This window comes from Cryptomeria japonica, chromosome 2 (genome assembly GCF_030272615.1).
Source record: "Cryptomeria japonica chromosome 2, Sugi_1.0, whole genome shotgun sequence".
Lineage (NCBI taxonomy): Eukaryota > Viridiplantae > Streptophyta > Pinopsida > Cupressales > Cupressaceae > Cryptomeria > Cryptomeria japonica.
Genome location: NC_081406.1, coordinates 430,957,687 through 430,976,470, shown reverse-complemented (window position 1 = coordinate 430,976,470; position 18,784 = coordinate 430,957,687). Strand labels below are relative to the sequence as shown.

At 59.2% G+C, this 18,784-nt stretch overlaps 3 non-coding genes across 3 annotated transcripts; all 3 read left to right on the top strand.

Annotated features, from left to right (window-relative positions):
* The first annotated feature begins 6,542 nt into the window (after positions 1-6,542).
* LOC131873827 (5S ribosomal RNA) lies at positions 6,543-6,661 on the top strand. Its single transcript, XR_009371717.1, has one exon. It is a non-coding gene; the product is annotated as a 5S ribosomal RNA (ribosomal RNA).
* A 3,156-nt stretch (positions 6,662-9,817) lies between these two features.
* Positions 9,818-9,936, top strand: LOC131873807 (5S ribosomal RNA). Its single transcript, XR_009371697.1, has one exon. It is a non-coding gene; the product is annotated as a 5S ribosomal RNA (ribosomal RNA).
* A 6,024-nt stretch (positions 9,937-15,960) lies between these two features.
* Positions 15,961-16,079, top strand: LOC131873760 (5S ribosomal RNA). The gene has a single exon (XR_009371659.1). It is a non-coding gene; the product is annotated as a 5S ribosomal RNA (ribosomal RNA).
* Positions 16,080-18,784: the final 2,705 nt, after the last annotated feature.

Sequence of the window (18,784 nt, the reverse complement as noted above, 5' to 3'; positions counted from 1 at the left end):
TTTATGCATTCTGGGAGCAAGTCGATCTGTAATTTCATTGTGCATTCCGCTTTAGCGCAATATTGGAAGGGACGAGGCGTAGGCCGAAGGTCTCTGACCTTGAACGGATCCGAGTCGGGTCGGGACTTGTCGGTGCCGCACAGGCTTAACTCCCAAAGCCCGTGACATCCCCTATATAAGTTATTTGTCCGATTCTCGCACAACCGTAGTCTGCCTCGTCGAATCAAACAACGGTCCCAGATTCCGACTTCCGTTCCGTAGAGACCCAAAAGCTAGATGGAGGCTCGCAAGAAAGAGAGTCGGCGCATAGCAATCGGGTTCCTCGAACGTTTAGGGACCGAGCTCACTTGCGGATAGGGCAAAATCCGCCAAGCAACCCAAAAGCTAGACGGGGGCTCGAATCGAATCGCCTAGGCGGCCACAACAAGGACGTGTTGGATCGACTACCAGTACCAAACCATTCAGCAAGACGAGTCTGTGTCGAGGCCGGATAGAGATTCTCAGAGATCGCCCGCATAGCATTTAGGAGACCTGGTGCGTCCCTCACACTCGACAAACGGTGGTGCACGTTTATAAATCCGAGCGATCCCAACCCTTTCAAGAACCAACATCGGTCGAGATAGAGGGGCACGGAGGGGGCTACGTGAGACAACACAGTCCCCTATATAAGTTATTTGTCCGATTCTCACACATCCGAAGAATGGTCATCAAATCGGACAACAGCCCAAACTTCCGACTTTCGTCCCAGAAAGCCCAAGAGCTATCTAAAACGTTCATGGCCGGAACTCGATCGCGGCTATACCAGTCCGCCAAGCAACCCAAAAGCTAGACTGGAGCTCTAGTCGAATCACCTCTGTGGCCACTGCAAGGACGTGTTGGAGCGACTACCATTGCCGAACCATTCCGTAGGTCGAGTCCATACCGAGGCCGCATAGAGATTCCCGATGAGCTCCTGCATAGCAATCAAGAGACTTGCCGTGTCCATCACAATCGATAAATCCTAGTGCAAGATTTTTGCATCCGAGGGCTCCAACCAGTCGAGCACCAGCATCAATCGACATAAACGGGCACGGGGGGAGGATGCTCGAGAACAATACCTCCCCTATATAAGTTATTTGTCCGATTCTCAAGCAGCCGAAGTCTGGTCATCGAATCGGGTCAAAGACCACAACTTCCGACTTTACCCACAATGCAAGTCATCGAATCGAACATCGGCCCCCGAGTCGGACTCCATGCGTATGTCAGGTCATCGGACCCAAATTCCGCCTTCCTGCGCATGGCGGGCCATCAACATCAACTCGGTCATCGGACCCAAATTCCGCCTTTCTGCGCAGGGCACGCATTCAACTCGGTCATCGGACCCAAATTCCGCCTTCCTGCGCAGGGCAGGTCATCGGACACAAATTCCGACCTCGCGAGTATGCCTACGTATCGAATCGGTCATCGGACCCAACTTCTGACTTCATCCATACCGTAGGGTCTTTGAGGTTGGCGCGGTGCGCTCAACCCGGGGAGTCGACCCATCGAAGCATACACCTCCCCTATATAAGCTATTTGTCCGATTCCCACACCTGTGTAGTTTGCACCTCCAACCAAGACATCGACCCCAACTTCCGAACTCGACTGCAACGACGGCACCAGCGCCTTGGTGCGCACCTTGCGACGCACAGTGCCAACATTCACCTTCCTGCACATGGCAGGTCATCGCACCCAAATTCTGACCTCCTGTGCATGCCTACTAATCGAATCGGTCATCGGACCCAACTTCCGACTTTATCCATATAGTAGGGTCTTTGAGGTTGGCGCGGTGCGCTCAACCCGGGGAGTCGACCCATCGAAGCATACACCTCCCCTATATAAGCTATTTGTCCGATTCCCACACCTGTGTAGTTTGCACCTCCAACCAAGACATTGACCCCAACTTCTGAACTCGACTGCAACGACGGCACCAGCGCCTTGGTGCGCACCTTGCGACGCACAGTGCCAACATTCGCCTTCCTGCACATGGCAGGTCATCGCACCCAAATTCTGACCTCCTGTGCATGCCTACTAATCAAATCGGTCATCGGACCCAACTTCTGACTTTATCCATATAGTAGGGTCTTTGAGGTTGGCACGGTGCGCTCAACCCGGGGAGTCGACCCATCGAAGCATACACCTCCCCTATATAAGCTATTTGTCCGATTCCCACACCTGTGTAGTTTGCACCTCCAATCAGGACATCGACCCCAACTTCCGAACTCACCTCCAACGACGGAACCAGCGCCTTGGTGCGCACCTTGCAACGCACAGTGCCAACATTCGCCTTCCTGCACATGGCAGGTCATCGGACCCAAATTCTGACCTCGCCAGTATTCCTACATATTGAATCGGTCATCGGACCCAACTTCCGACTTCATCCATACCGTAGGGTCTTTGAGGTTGGCACAGTGCGCTCAACCAGGGGAGTCGACCCAACGAAGCATACACCTCCCCTATATAAGCTATTTGTCCGATTCCCACACCTGTGTAGTTTGCACCTCCGATTAGGACATCGACCCCAACTTCCGAACTCGACTAAAAAGACCGCACCAGCGCCTTGGTGTGCACCTTGCAACGCACAGTGCCAACATTCGCCTTCCTGCACATGGCAGGTCATCGGACCCAAATTCCGACCTCATGAGCATACCTACTAATCGAATCGGTCATCGGACCCAACTTCCGACTTCATCCATACAGTAGGGTCTTTGAGGTTGGCGCGGTGCGCTCAACCTGGGGAGTCGACCCATCGAAGCATACACCTCCCCTATATAAGCTATTTGTCCGATTCCCACACCTGTGTAGTTTGCACCTCTGCTCAGGACATCGACCCCAACTTCTGAACTCGCTTGCAAAGACCGAACCAGCGCCTTGGTGCGCACCAAAAGTGCGCACGTTTGGAGGGCACTTTTGTGCGCTCCAAAGGTGCGCACTTTTGGAGGGCACTTTTGTGCGCTCCAAAGGTGCGCACTTTTGGAGGGCACTTTTTGGAGGGCACTTTTGGAGGGCACTTTTGTGCGCTCCAAAGGTGCGCACTTTTGGAGGGCACTTTTTGGAGGGCACTTTTGGAGGGCACTTTTGTGCACTCCAAAGGTGCGCACTTTTGGAGGGCACTTTTCGTGCGCTCCAAAGGTGCACACCTAGGTGAGCACCTTCGACCACACCTTGTAGCACACCAAACTCTGACTTTCGACTTCATCCGCAATGCAGGGTCTTTGAGGTTGGCGCAATGTGCACAACCAGGGGAGTCGACCCATCAAACCCAACACCTCCCCTATATAAGCTATTTGTCTGATTCTCATACATGCGTAGCCTGCAGGAGCAATTAGGACATCGACCCCAACTTTCGGCTTCTAAACAAAAACAAGGTCTTTGAGGTTGGTGTAATGCGAACAACTAGGGGAGTCAACCCATCAAACCCAACACCTCCCTTATATAAGCTATTTGTCTGATTCTCATACATGTGTAGTCTACAGGAGCAATTAGGACATCGACCCCAACTTTTGACTTCTTAACGAAAACAAGGTCTTTGAGGTTGACGTAATGCGCACAACCAGGGGAGTCGACCCATCAAACCCAACACCTCCCCTATATAAGCTATTTGTCTGATTCTCATACATGTGTAGCCTGCAACAACGATTAGGATATCGGCCCCAACTTCTGAATTTGTCTGCGTTGACTGCACCAAAGGTGCACGCCTTGGTGCTCACCAAAATCCGACTTCCGACTTCTTCTGCAATGTGGGGTCTTTGAGGTTGGCGCAGTGCGCACAACAAGGGGAGTCAACCCACCGAACGCAACACCTCCCCTATATAAGCTATTTGTCTGATTCTCATACATGCGTAGTCTGCAGCAATGATTAGGACATCCACCCCAACTTTCGACTTCTTAAACAAGACAGGGTCTTTGAAGTTGGTGCAGTGCACACAACTAGGGGAGTCGACCCATCAAACGCAACACCTCCCCTATATAAAGCTATTTGTCTGATTCTCATACGTGTAGTCTGCAGCAACGATTAGGACGTCGACCCCAACTTCCGAATTCGTTTGCATTGACTGCACCAAAGGTGCGCACCTTGGTGTGCACCCTGGAGTGCACTTTGGTGCTCACCTCGGTGCACACTTTGGTGTGCACCTCGGTGTGCACCAAAGGTGCGCACCAAAGGTGTACACTTTGGAACACACCACATAGGGTCTTTGAGAGGTTGGCACAGTGCGCACACCAAGGTGGGTGTTGAGGTGCGTGCCGAGGTGGGTGGGTGCTAGGGTGCGCTCCATGGTGGGTGCCAGGGTGGGTGCGTGCTAGGGTGGATTCCAAAGAGGGTCATAGGGTGGGTGCCAAGGTGGGTTGGTGATATAGTGGGTTCAAAGGTGGGTACTAGGGTGGGTTCCAAGGTGGGTCACAAGTTGGGTGCCAGGATGCGTGGGTGTTGGGTTGGGTGCCAAGGTGGGCTCCTGCGTGGGTGTGTTTCAAGGTGGACGCGAGGGCGGGTGCCAAGGTGGGTAACAAGTTGGGTGTTAGGATGGGTGAGTGCTAGAGTGGGTGCCAAGGTGGGTGGGTGCTAAGGTGGATGCCAAGGTGGTTCACAGGGTGGGTGGGTTCTAGGGTGAGTTCCAAGGTGGGTCACAGGTTCAGTGCTAGGGTGGATGTCAAGGAGGGTGTCGAGGTGCCTGGGTGCTAGGGTGTGGATGCCAATGTGGGTCATAGGGTGGGTACTAGGGTGGGCTGCAATGTGGGTGCCAAGGTGGGTAACATGCTCGGTGGGTTCTAAATTGGGTGCCAGGGTGGGTGTGCACCCACCTTGCCCGAGGTGGGTGCCAAGGTGCCAGTGTGGGTGGGTGCTAAGGTGGATGCCAAGGTGGGTGAGAAGGTGGGTGATAGGTTGAGTGGTAGGATGGGTGGGTGCCAAGATGGGTCACAGGGTGGGTGCAAGGGTGGGTAGGTGCTAGGGTGGGTGTCAGGGTGGGTGGGTGCTAGGTTGGGTTCCAAGGTGGGTGCGAGGGTGAGTGTCAAGGTGGGTCACAGGTTAGGTGCTACGATGGGTGAGTGCTAGGGTGCAAAGGTGCCAGGGTGGGTGCTAGGATGGGTCGATGCTAGGGTGAGTGGCAAGGTGGGTGCCGAGGTGGGTGCCAAGTTGGGTTCCAAGGTGGGTGCCAAGTGGGCGACTGCTATGGTGGATGCCAAGGTGGGTCACGGGGTGGATGCCAAGTTGCTAGGTTAGGTTCCAAGGTGGGTGCCAACGTGGGTGCTAGGGTGCGTGGGTCACAGGGTGTGTCACAACGTGGGTGCCAGGATGGGTGTGCACCCACACTGGCCAAGACGGGTGCGAGGTTGGGTTCCAAGGCCGGTCACAGGCTGGGTGCTAGCATGGGTGGGTGCCAAGGTGGGCACCAGGGTGGGTGTGCACCCACCCTGGCCAAGGTGGGTCACGGGGTGGGTGGCAAGTAGCCAAGTTGCGTGCAAGGGTGGGTGTCGGGGTGGGTGCCAAGGATCCAAGGTGGGTGCCAAGGAACCAAGGTGGGTGTCTGGGTGGGTGCCGAGGTGGGAGCCAGGGTGGGTCCCAAGGTGAGTGCAAAGGTGGGTGCCAGGGTCAAGGTGAGTGCCAATGTGGGTTCCAAGGTGCCAGGGTCAGGGTGAGTGCCAATGTGGGTTCAAAGGTGCTAAGTTGGGTGCGAGGTTGGGTGCCAGGGTGGGTGGGTGCCAAGGTGTGCTAGGTGGAAGCCCGGGTGGGTCGGCATCCCATGGGTGTCGAGTTGGGTGCCTGATGGGTGCTTCTTGTCAAGTTTTAGTCGTCGGGACTCATTTCGAGCCTTAGAGGTCGTTTCTTGTCCGGTTGCCCTGTCTTCGACCTGGGAACCCAATTTTGGTCCTCAGGTCCCATTTTTTTTGGTCTCGCATCCCACTTTTGGCCTGTGGCCTTTTCGGGGTCGATTCTCGTTTTGGGCATCAGAGCATGTTTCTTCTCCTAAAACCCAATATTTGTTTCTTAAGTCTCGGAACACATTTTTGTTCTCGTGGACCCATCATGGGTCTTGGAACGCATTTGTGGTCCTTGGGTCCCATTTCGCATCCCGAAACTTGTTTTTGGTGCTTGATCCCTATTTTGGGTGCCCACGTTGCACCAAGTGCGCACCCAGGGCAAACCGAGTGCCTTGGTGCATCGGGGCAAGATCAAGCGTGCACCCGAGGCGCCCCGAACATGCACCAAGGTGCACTCGGCCCACATGTGAGCGCAGGTCGTTGCGCCCGAGGTGGTGTGTGGGCACCGCGTTGCAGACGGGACACTGCACGCACTTGGGCGGGTCGGGTGCGCACACGACGCCCCGTCCAGGTGCACGCACGTAGGCCGACCCGGGTGCACACCCGACGCCCTAGCAAGGTGCGCGCACCCGGGCAGGGCTCACACTTGGCGAATGGGGCACACTTCGCGAGGGAGGGTGTGCACCTCGACGGGGGTGGGTGGCTGGGGTTTATTCGCACGTGGGTCACGGTTTCCTAAGTACACACTGCGACAAGCTCATAACGGGTGCGATCATACCAGCGTTAGTGCACTGGATCCCATCAGAACTCCGCAGTTAAGCGCGCTTGGGCCGGAGTAGTACTGGGATGGGTGACCTGCCGGGAAGTCCCGGTGTTGCACCCTTTTTTAGTTTTTCGCTGGGCGTCGCAATGCTATTTGAATTAACCTTTTGCCCGTTTGCGTTTTCGTCGGGGCCGGGCCGGGCCGGGGTGCGGTGCCCGCACTACCGCGCGCGCGGGGGCGACACCGAGCGCGCACCCGAGGCGCCCCGAGCACACAGGCCACGGTGCAACCCGGGCGTTGTGCGCGCACCCCGGTGCACCCGAGGTGCTACGTGCGCACCCAGGTGAAATCGGTGTGCACCTCGGCCAGTGCGCGCTCGGTCGAGTCGCGCACGTTGGCCAAGGTGCACGTTGATGTTTCTTACTCTAAGGTTCCGCACCAGACGCCCGGGACAGGTGAGCAAAGCTGGGCAGGGCTGGGTGCGTGCCCGGGGGAGGTGCACGCAGCTGGAGAGAGCTTTGGAGCGCACCAGAGGTGAGCACCTTGGAGCACACTTCGAAGCGCACCAATGATGCGCTCCATTCAAAAGTTTCCTGAAGAGGCAAAAAAAGTTGAGATTATAGAATTTCCCACTTGAGAGATTGTAAAAAAAAAAATTTTAAATGAAGGAAACGCGGGTGCCAAGGTGTGCGCGCCCGAGTGCGCAGCCCAGCCAAGGTGTGCGCACCAAGGCGCCCACCCTGGCGAAGGTGCACGCAAGGTGCGCACCCGAGGCAAACCGGACAATTAACCTAACTTTCGACTTCGCGCGCACCTGCGCACCTTGGAGCGCACTTCGGAGCGCTCCTTGGTGCACACCAATCTTGGGCACCTCGGAGTGCACCATGGCGCCCACCAAGGTGCCCACCCGGGGCAAACCGAGCTCCGAATTCGTGCGCACCTTGGAGCGCACGAAAGGTGCGCACCATGGCGCCCACCAAGGTGTGCGCATCAAGGTGGGCACCCTGGCGAAGGTGCGCACCCGGGGCAAACCGAGCTCCGACTTCGTCCGCACCTCGGAGCGCACAAAAGGTGTGCAACCCAGCCAAGGTGTGCGCACCCCGGGCAAACCGAGCTCCAAATCGTGCGCACCAGAGGTGCACGCCATCGTGCGCACCAGAGGTGCACGCCATCGTGCGCACCTTAGAGCACACTTCGGAGCCCTCCTTGGTGCACACTGATGTTGCGCACCTCGGAGCGCACCCGGGGAAAACAATGCAATTAACCCAACTTTTGACTTCGTACGCACCTCGGAGCACACCGAGGTGCGCACCTTTGATGCGCTGCCTTCACCAATTTCCAGAAAAGGCAAAAAAACATTGAGAAGGTGTGCGCACCAAGGTGCCCACCCTGGCGAAGGTGCACGCGAGGTGCGCACCCGGGGCAAACTGGGCTCCGACTTCGTGCACGCCATGCTGCGCACCTTGGAGCACACTTCAAAGCGCTCAATGGTGCCCAACCCAGCCAAGGTGCCCACCGCGGCGAAGGTGCACGCGAGCTGCGCACCCGGGGCAAACCGGGCTCCGACTTCGTGCACGCCGCACCTTGGAGCACACTTCCGAGCGCTCCTTGGTGCTCACCATGTTGCCCACCAGGGCGCGCAACCCAGCCGCGGTGCCTACCCCGACGAAGGTGCACGCGAGGTGCGCACCCGGGGCAAACCGGGCTCCGACTTCGTGCACGCCATGGTGCGCACCATGGTGCCCACTGCGGCGAAGGTGTGCACCTGGGGCAAACCGGGCTCCGACTTCGTGCACGCCTCACCTTGGAGCACACTTCGGAGCGCTCCTTGGTGCGCACCATGGTGCCCACCAGGGCACGCAACCCAGCCGCGGTGACCACCCCGACGAAGGTGCACGCGAGGTGCGCACCCGAGGCAAACCGGGCTCCGACTTCGTGCACGCCATGGTGCGCACCATGGTGCCATCTTGAGCCCGCCCTGGTGCGCAGCCCAGGCAAGTTGTGCGCACCAAGGTGCCCACCCTAGCCAAGGTGGGTCACAAGGTGGGTCCTAGGGTGGGTAACGGGGTGGGTACTAAGGTGCGTGCCAAGGTGGGTCATGGGGTGGGTGCCAAGGTGGGCACCAGGGTGGGTGTGCACCAACCCTAGCCAGGGTAGGTCACGGGGTGGTTGTCGGGGTGGGCGTCAAGGAGCCAAGGTGGGTGGCAAGTAGCCAAGTTGCGTGCCAAGGTGGGTGTCGGGGTGGGTGCCAAGGATCCAAGGTGGGTGCCAAGGAACCAAGGTGGGTGTCTGGGTGGGTGCCAGGGTGGGTCCCAAGGTGAGTGCAAAGGTGGGTGCCAGGGTCGAGGTGAGTGCCAATGTGGGTTCCAAGGTGCCAAGGTCAGGGTGAGTGCCAATGTGGGTTCAAAGGTGCTAAGTTGGGTGCGAGGTTGGGTGCCAGGGTGGGTGGGTGCCAAGGTGTGCTAAGTGGAAGCCCGGGTGGGTCGGCATCCCATGGGTGTCGAGTTGGGTGCCTGATGGGTGCTTCTTGTCAAGTTTTAGTCGTCGGGACTCATTTCGAGCCTTAGAGGTCGTTTCTTGTCCGGTTGCCCTGTCTTCAACCTGGGAACCCAATTTTGGTCCTCGGGTCCCATTTTTTTTGGTCTCGCATCCCACTTTTGGCTTGTGGCCTTTTCGGGGTCCATTCTCGTTTTGGGCATCAGAGCATGTTTCTTCTCCTCAAACCCAATATTTGTTTCTTAAGTCTCGGAACACATTTTTGTTCTCGTGGACCCATCATGGGTCTTGGAACACATTTGTGGTCCTTGGGTCCCATTTTGCATCCCGAAACTTGTTTTTGGTGCTTGATCCCTATTTTGGGTGCCCACCTTGCACCAAGTGCGCACCCGGGGCAAACCGAGCGCCTTGGTGCACCGGGGCAAGATCGAGCGTGCACCCGAGGTGCCCCGAACATGCACCAAGGTGCACTCGGCCCACATGTGAGCGCAGGTCGTTGCGCCCGAGGTGGTGTGTGGGCACCGCGTTGCAGACGGGACACTCCACGCACTTGGGCGGGTCGGGTGCGCACACGACGCCCCGTCCAGGTGCACGCACGTAGGCCGACCCGGGTGCACACCCGACGCCCTAGCAAGGTGCGCGCACCCGGGCAGGGCTCACACTTGGCGAACGGGGCGCACTTGGCGAGGGAGGGTGTGCACCTCGACGGGGGTGGGTGGCCGGGGTGGATTCGCACGTGGGTCGCGGTTTGCTAAGTACACACTGCGACAAGCTCATAACGGGTGCGATCATACCAGCGTTAGTGCACCGGATCCCATCAGAACTCCGCAGTTAAGCGCGCTTGGGCCGAAGTAGTACTGGGATGGGTGACCTCCCGGGAAGTCCCGGTGTTGCACCCTTTTTTAGTTTTTCGTCGGGCGTCGCAATGCTATTTGAATTAACCTTTTGCCCGTTTGCGTTCTCGTCGGGGCCGGGCCGGGCCAGGGTGCGGTGCCCGCACTACCCTGCACGCGGGGGCGACACCGAGCGCGCACTCGAGGCGCCCCGAGTACACAGGCCACGGTGCAACCCGGGCGTTGTGTGCGCACCCCGGTGCGCCCGAGGTGCTGCGCGCGCACCCAGGTGAAATCGGTGTGCACCTCGGCCAGTGCGCGCTCGGTCGAGTCGCGCACGTTGGCCAAGGTGTACGGTGATGTTTCTTACTCTAAGGTTCCGCACCAGACGCCCAGGACAAGTGAGCGAAGCTGGGCGGGGCCCGGTGCGCGCCCGGGGCAGGTGCACGCAGCTGGAGAGAGCTTTGGAGCGCACCAGAGGTGGGGCACCTTGGAGCACACTTTGGAGCGCACCAATGATGCGCTCCACTCAAAAGTTTCCTGAAGAGGCAAAAAAAGTTGAGATTATAGAATTTCCCACTTGAGAGATTGTAAAAAAAAAAATTTTAAATGAAGGAAACGCGGGTGCCAAGGTGTGCGCGCCCGGGTGCGCAGCCCAGCCAAGGTGTGCGCACCAAGGCGCCCACCCTGGCGAAGGTGCACGCAAGGTGCGCAATGAGGCAAACTGGACAATTAACCCAACTTTCAACTTCGCACGCACCTGCGCACCTTGGAGCGCACTTCGGAGCGCTCCTTGGTGCGCACCAATCTTGGGCACCTCGGAGTGCACCATGGCGCCCACCAAGGTGCACACCCGGGGCAAACCGAGCTCTGACTTCGTGCGCACCTTGGAGCGCACGAAAGGTGCGCACCATGGCGCCCACCAAGGTGTGCGCACCTTGGCGAAGGTGTGCACCCGGGACAAACCGAGCTCCAACTTCATGCGCACCTCAGAGCGCACAAAAGGTGCGCAACCCAGCCAAGGTGTGTGCACCCCGGCCAAACCGAGCTCTGAATCGTGCGCACCAGAGGTGCCCGCCATCGTGCGCACCTTGGAGCACACTTCGGAGCCCTCCTTGGTGCGCACCGATGTTGCGCACCTCGGAGCGCACCCGGGGAAAACAATGCAATTAACCCGACTTTCGACTTCGTGCGCACCTCGGAGCACACCGAGGTGCGCACCTTTGATGCGCTGCCTTCACCAATTTCCAGAAAAGGCAAAAAAACATTGAGAAGGTGTGCGCACCGAGGTGCCCACCCTGGCGAAGGTGCACGCGAGGTGCGCACCCGGGGCAAACTGGGCTCCGACTTCGTGCACGCCATGCTGCGCACCTTGGAGCACACTTCGGAGCGCTCAATGGTGCCCAACCCAGCCAAGGTGCCCACCGCGGCGAAGGTGCACGCGAGTTGCGCACCCGGGGCAAACCGGGCTCCGACTTCGTGCACGCCGCACCTTGGAGCACACTTCGGAGCGCTCCTTGGTGCGCACCATGGTGCCCACCAGGGCGCGCAACCCAGCCGTGGTGCCCACCCCGGCGAAGGTGCACGCGAGGTGCGCACCCGGGGCAAACCGGGCTCCAACTTCGTGCACGCCATGGTGCCCACCGCGGCGAAGGTGCACGCGAGGTGCGCACCCGGGGCAAACCGGGCTCCGACTTCGTGCACGCCGCACCTTGGAGCACACTTCGGAGCGCTCGTTGGTGCGCACCATGGTGCCCACCCCGGCAAAAGTGCACGCGAGGTGCGCACCCGGGGCAAACCGGGCTCCGACTTCATGCACGCCATGGTGCCCACCGCGGCGAAGGTGCACGCGAGGTGCGCACCCGGGGCAAACCGGGCTCCGACTTCGTGCACGCCGCACCTTGGAGCACACTTCGGTGCGCTCGTTGGTGCGCACCATGGTGCCCACCAGGGCGCGCAACCTAGCCGAGGTGCCCACCCCGACGAAGGTGCACGCGAGGTGCGCACCCGGGGCAAACCAGGCTCCGACTTCGTGCACGCCATGGTGCCCACCGCGGCGAAGGTGCACGCGAGGTGCGCACCCGGGGCAAACCTGGCTCCGACTTCGTGCACGCCGCACCTTGGAGCACACTTCGGAGCGCTCGTTGGTGCGCACCATGGTGCCCACCAGGGCGCGCAACCCAGCCGAGGTGCCCACCCCGGCGAAGGTGCACGCGAGGTGCGCACCCGGGGCAAACCGGGCTCCGACTTCGTGCACGCCATGGTGCCCACCGCGGCGAAGGTGCACGCGAGGTGCGCACCCGGGGCAAACCGGGCTCCGACTTCGTGCACGCCGCACCTTGGAGCACACTTCGGAGCGCTCCTTGGTGCGCACCATGGTGCCCACCAGGGCGCGCAACCCAGCCGAGGTGCCCACCCCGGCGAAGGTGCACGCGAGGTGCGCACCCGGGGCAAACCGGGCTCCGACTTCGTGCACGCCGCACCTTGGAGCACACATCGGGGCGCTCCCGGGTTCGCACCAGCGTTGCGCACCGTGGTGGGCACCTCGGAGCACACCAAGGTGGGCAGCGAGGTGCGCACCTTTGATGCGATGCCTTCACTAATTTCCATAAAAGGCAAAAAAAAATGAGATTTTAAAATTTCCGTTTTGAAAGATAGTGAAAAAAAGGGAATGCTGGTGCCATCTTGAGCCCGCCCTGGTGCGCAACCCAGCCAAGGTGTGCGCACCAATGTGCGCGCCCGGGCAGTTGACCCAGCTTCCAACTTCGCGCGTGCCAGGGTGGGAGCGCACCCAACAACCGGGCCTGGGAAGAGCCAATGCGAGAAACCCCACCAAACGCTCTGACAAAAAAAGAGGGGGCGCTCCAGTAACCCCGCTTCGGAGCGCACCCGGGGCAAACCCAGCCAAGGTGCCCACCCCGGCCAAGGTGCAGGCGAGGTGCGCACCCGGGGCAAACCGGGCTCCGACAACGTGCACGTCGCACCTTGGAGCACACTTCGTAGCGCTCCCGGGTGCACACCGTGGTGGGCACCTCAGAGCACACCAAGGTGGGCAGCCAGGTGCGCACCTTTGATGCGCTGCCTTCACTAATTTCCAGAAAAGGCAAAAAAAAAGGAGATTTTAAAATTTCCGTTTTGAAAGATAGTGAAAAAAACGGAACGCGGGTGCCATCTTGAGCCGGCCCTGGTGCGCAGCCCAGGTAAGGTGCCCACCCTGGCAAAGGTGCGCACCCGGGCAATTAACCCTACTTCCGACTCCGTACGCGCCAGGGTGGCAACCGGGCCTGGGAAGAGCCAATGCGAGAAACCCCACCAAACGCTCCGACAAAAAAAGAGGGGGCGCTCCAATAACCCCGCTTCGGAGCGCAGCCGGGGCAAACCCAGCCAAGGTGCCCACCCCGACGAAGGTGCACGCGAGGTGCGTACCCGGGGCAAACCGGGCTCCGACAACGTGCACGTAGCACCTTGGAGCACACTTCGAAGCACTCCCGGGTGCCCACCGGCGTTGCGCACCGTGGTGGGCAGCGAGGTGCGCACCTTTGATGCGCTGCCTTCACTAATTTCCAGAAAAGGCAAAAGAAAATGAGATTTTAAAATTTCCATTTTGAAAGATAGTGAAAAAAATGGAACGCGGGTGCCATCTTGAGCCCGCCCTGGTGCGCAGCCCAGGCAAGGCGTGCGCACCAAGGTGCCCACCCTGGTGAAGGTGCGCACCCGAGCAATTAACCCTACTTCCGACTTCGTGCGCGTCAGGGTGGGTGCGCACCCAACAACCAGGCCTGGGAAGAGCCAATGCGAGAAACCCCACCAAACGCTCCGACAAAAAAAGAGGGGGCGCTCCAATAACCCCGCTTCGGAGCGCACCCGGGGCAAACCGGGCTCCGACTTCGTGCACGCCGCACCTTGGAGCACACTTCGAAGCCCTCCTTGCTGCGCACCATGGTGCCCACCAGGGCGGGCAACCCAGCCAAGGTGTGCACACCAAGGTGCGCACCCGAGGCAAACCGGGCTCCGACTTCGTGCACGCCACACCTTGGAGCACAGATCGGGGCGCTCCCGGGTTCGCACCAGCGTTGCGCACCGTGGTGGGCACCTCGGAGCACACCAAGGTGGGCAGCGAGGTGCGCACCTTTGATGCGCTGCCTTAACTAATTTCCAGAAAAGGCAAAAAAAAACTAGATTTTAAAATTTCCGTTTTGAAAGATAGTGAAAAAAATGGAACGCGGGTGCCATCTTGAGCCCGCCCTGGTGCGCAGCCCAGGCAAGGTGTACGCACCAAGGTGCCCACCCTGGCGGACGTGCGCACCCGGGGCAAACCGGGCTCCGACTTCGTGCACGGCATGGTGCCCACCAAGGCGTGCAACCCAGCCAAGGTGCCCACCGCGGCGAAGGTGCACGCGAGGTGCGCACCCGAGGTGCACACCCGAGGCAAACCGGGCTCCGAATTCGTGCATGCCGCACCTTGGAGCACACTTCAGAGCGCTCCTTGGTGCGCACCATGGTGCCCACCAGGGCGCGTAACCCAGCCAAGGTCTGCACACCAAGGTGCCCACCCCGGCGAAGGTGCAGGCGAGGTGCGCACCCGGGGCAAACCGGGCTCGGACTTCGTGCACGCCGCACCTTGGAGCACACATCGGAGCGCTCCCGGGTTCGCACCAGCATTGCGCACCTTTGATGCGCTGCCTTCACTAATTTCCAGAAAAGGCAAAAAAATAAAAAATATGAGATTTTAAAATTTCCGTTTTGAAAGATAGTGAAAAAAAGGGAACGCCGGTGCCATCTTGAGCCCGCCCTGGTGCGCAGCCCAGGCAAGTTGTGCGCACCAAGGTGCCCACCCTGGCCAAGGTGGGTCACGGGGTGGGTCCTAGGGTGGGTAACGGGGTGGGTACTAAGGTGCGTGCCAAGGTGGGTCATGGGGTGGGTGCCAAGGTGGGCACCAGGGTGGGTGTGCACCAACCCTAGCCAGGGTAGGTCACGGGGTGGTTGTCGGGGTGGGCGTCAAGGAGCCAAGGTGGGTGGCAAGTAGCCAAGTTGCGTGCCAAGGTGGGTGTCGGGGTGGGTGCCAAGGATCCAAGGTGGGTGCCAAGGAACCAAGGTGGGTGTCTGGGTGGGTGCCAGGGTGGGTCCCAAGGTGAGTGCAAAGGTGGGTGCCAGGGTCGAGGTGAGTGCCAATGTGGGTTCCAAGGTGCCAGGGTCAGGGTGAGTGCCAATGTGGGTTCAAAGGTGCTAAGTTGGGTGCGAGGTTGGGTGCCAGGGTGGGTGGGTGCCAAGGTGTGCTAGGTGGAAGCCCGGGTGGGTCGGCATCCCATGGGTGTCGAGTTGGGTGCCTGATGGGTGCTTCTTGTCAAGTTTTAGTCGTCGGGACTCATTTCGAGCCTTAGAGGTCGTTTCTTGTCCGGTTGCCCTGTCTTCGACCTGGGAACCCAATTTTGGTCCTCGGGTCCCATTTTTTTTGGTCTCGCATCCCACTTTTGGCCTGTGGCCTTTTCGGGGTCGATTCTGGTTTTGGGCATCAGAGCATGTTTCTTCTCCTAAAACCCAATATTTGTTTCTTAAGTCTCAGAACACATTTTTGTTCTCGTGGACCCATCATGGGTCTTGGAACGCATTTGTGGTCCTTGGGTCCCATTTTGCATCCCGAAACTTATTTTTGGTGCTTGATCCCTATTTTGGGTGCCCACCTTGCACCAAGTGCGCACCCGGGGCAAACCGAGCGCCTTGGTGCACCGGGCCAAGATCGAGCGTGCACCCGAGGCGCCCCGAACATGCACCAAGGTGCACTCGGCCCACATGTGAGCGCAGGTCGTTGCGCCTGAGGTGGTGTGTGGGCACCGCGTTGCAGACGGGACACTGCACGCACTTGGGCGGGTCGGGTGCGCACACGACGCCCCGTCCCGGTGCACGCACGTAGGCCGACCCGGGTGCACACCCGACGCCCTAGCAAGGTGCGCGCACCCGGGCAGGGCTCACACTTGGCGAACGGGGCGCACTTGATGAGGGAGGGTGTGCACCTCGACGGGGGTGGGTGCCCGGGGTGGATTCGCACGTGGGTCGCGGTTTGCTAAGTACACACTGCGACAAGCTCATAACATGTGCGATCATACTAGCGTTAGTGCACCGGATCCCATCAGAACTCCGCAGTTAAGCACGCTTGGGCCGGAGTAGTACTGGGATGGGTGACCTCCCGGGAAGTCCCAGTGTTGCACCCTTTTTTAGTTTTTCGCCGGGCGTCGCAATGCTATTTGAATTAACCTTTTGCCCGTTTGCGTTCTCGTCGGGGCCGGGCCGGGCCGGGGTGCGGTGCACGCACTACCGCGCGCGCGGGGGCGACACCGAGCGCGCACCCGAGGCGCCCCGAGCACACAGGCCACGGTGCAACCCGGGCATTGTGCGCGCACCCCGGTGCGCCCGAGGTGCTGCGCGCGCACCCAGGTGAAATCGGTGTGCACCTCGGCCAGTGCGCGCTCGGTCGAGTCGCGCACGTTGGCCAAGGTGCACGGTGATGTTTCTTACTCTAAGGTTCCGCACCAGACACCCGGGACAGGTGAGCGAAGCTGGGCGGGGCTCGGTGCGCGCCCGGGGCAGGTGCACGCAGCTGGAGAGAGCTTTGGAGCGCACCAGAGGTGGGCACCTTAGAGCACACTTCGGAGCGCACCAATGATGCGCTCCAGTCAAAAGTTTCCTGAAGAGGCAAAAAAAGTTGAGATTATAGAATTTCCCACTTGAGAGATTGTAAAAAAAAAAAATTTAAATGAAGGAAACGCGGGTGCCAAGGTGTGCGCGCCCGGGTGCGCAGCCCAGCCAAGGTGTGCGCACCAAGGCACCCACCCTGGCGAAGGTGCACGCAAGGTGCGCACCGAGGCAAACCGGACAATTAACCCAACTTTCTACTTTGCGCGCACCTGCGCACCTTGGAGCGCACTTCGGAGCGCTCCTTGGTGCGCACCAATCTTGGGCACCTCGGAGTGCACCATGGCGCCCACCAAGGTGCGCACCCGGGGCAAACCGAGCTACGACTTCGTGCGCACCTTGGAGCGCACGAAAGGTGCGCACCATGGCGCCCACCATGGAACCCGGTTACCCGAAAACCACCGCACCGTCGATGCTCGCGATAGTCATGCCGTGAGAGAGTGCACCGTGCACGCGACCGAGTAAGGCCACTCGGAGACATCCATTTCCCAGGCATATGCCCCCTATGCACTTTTGGTGGTGCACCCCGCACGAACAATCCCGCCTCGACCAGCCTGAACAATTCCCCTCTCGAAGGAAGGCCTCGGCCTTAATCGCCCACGACAAACAGCTCGACGAGGCATGAAGCACCCACGGGAGCCGGAGCATGACGATGCAGAGTCTCGGTTCACAGGAGCCTGGGAAGAACATCCTGTACGGAACCCTTTACCCGAAAACATCCGAACCGCACATGCTCACGACAGTCCTGCCGTTAGAGAATGCACCGTGCACGCGACCGAGTAAGGCCACTCATAGACATCCATTTCCCAGGTATATGCCCCCTACACACTTTTGGTGGCGCAACTCGCACGAACAGTCCCACCTCAACCCCATAAACAAGCTTTTTTGCCTCGAAGAGTTCGTCGAAGACGAAGAAGCAACCTTCAGTGCAACCGTAGCACTCTTTTGTGCAACCGCCCAAACAACGCCCCCTCTACCCTCTGTCGAAACACTCGGCATTGCTTCTCCCTAAGGTGAGCTTCTCCTCATAGGCAACTCCGCTCTTATCCGGTCACGTTTGTGTGCCCAAATTTCGAAAGGCAACCTCCATGGGACATGGAAAAGACTCGAGAAGAGAGCTCGCTCACGGGAGAGAGAAGCCAAGGAGACCACGAGAGTGCTGAGAGTGGGATAGCGCTGAATAGGCGGGAGAAGCTTGCGCATATAAATGGAGATATATATCCAATTGCAACGAAGGAACGTGCCAAAGATCGAGAACAATGGCAGAAATGCTAGTAACGTGCACTTCGGGACCAACGCATCACCGGAAGACAACCGCCAAACATCGAAAGAGTCGCGATGCTCCGCAACCTACGTGCAAAGCGGTCGCACACCGGGTAAGGGAGTGAGAGCCCCAAACATAGTTGGGCGAGGCGCTCACTCCGCTCTTTAACATCTCGTTAATACCGCCAAGGAAATGGCACAAGCACACACACACAAGCATCCTCGGAAGAGGACAGTTCGAGTGACAGGTCAAATCCAAGAGTTCCGAAGACTACCTCCAGGAACAATTGGGAACAAGACCGATTACAAGTCGTCGAGTCTGTTACTGGGTGAACACGAGATGCGCACAGGGAATCGATTAGCCCTCACAATGGCCCAAGGCCAGAGATCGGACTGCTACGATTTACCCCAACAATCATCGTGCCACTCTTCGCAGAGAGGTGATAGACGCCAACGAGCCCGCGCATAGCAATCGAGGTGTAAAAAGGGCGTTGAAGGCAGGAAGCCTGGACGAAAGAGGCTACGAGGTCACCTCGAAGCGGTCTAAGAATCGGGCGCACTTGGGGCGACTACCAGTGCCAGCCCCTTATCCCGCGGTGCGTCCGACACAGAGAAATTTCCAAGGCGGCCAAGGAGCCTCCCCGCATAGCAATCGGGGTGTGAGGTTACGGATGCAGCATTGATAGCAATCGAGGTGTGAGGCAAAGGATGCAGAAGTGAGAGCCGAGGGATGTAGCAGAGATAGCAATCGGGGTGTGTGATGCAGCAGAGATAGCAATCGAGGTGTGCGGTGGGAAGGGCCCAACAGCCAGATGCATGAAGCGACGGATGCAGCAGTGATGACAACCAGGCTGTGAGGAGAGGAGGGATGCAGCCAAGAAAGCAATCAGGGCTTGAGGCAAGGGATGCAGCACGGATAGCAATCATGTTGTGAGGCGAGATTACAAAGGCTAAACGTGAG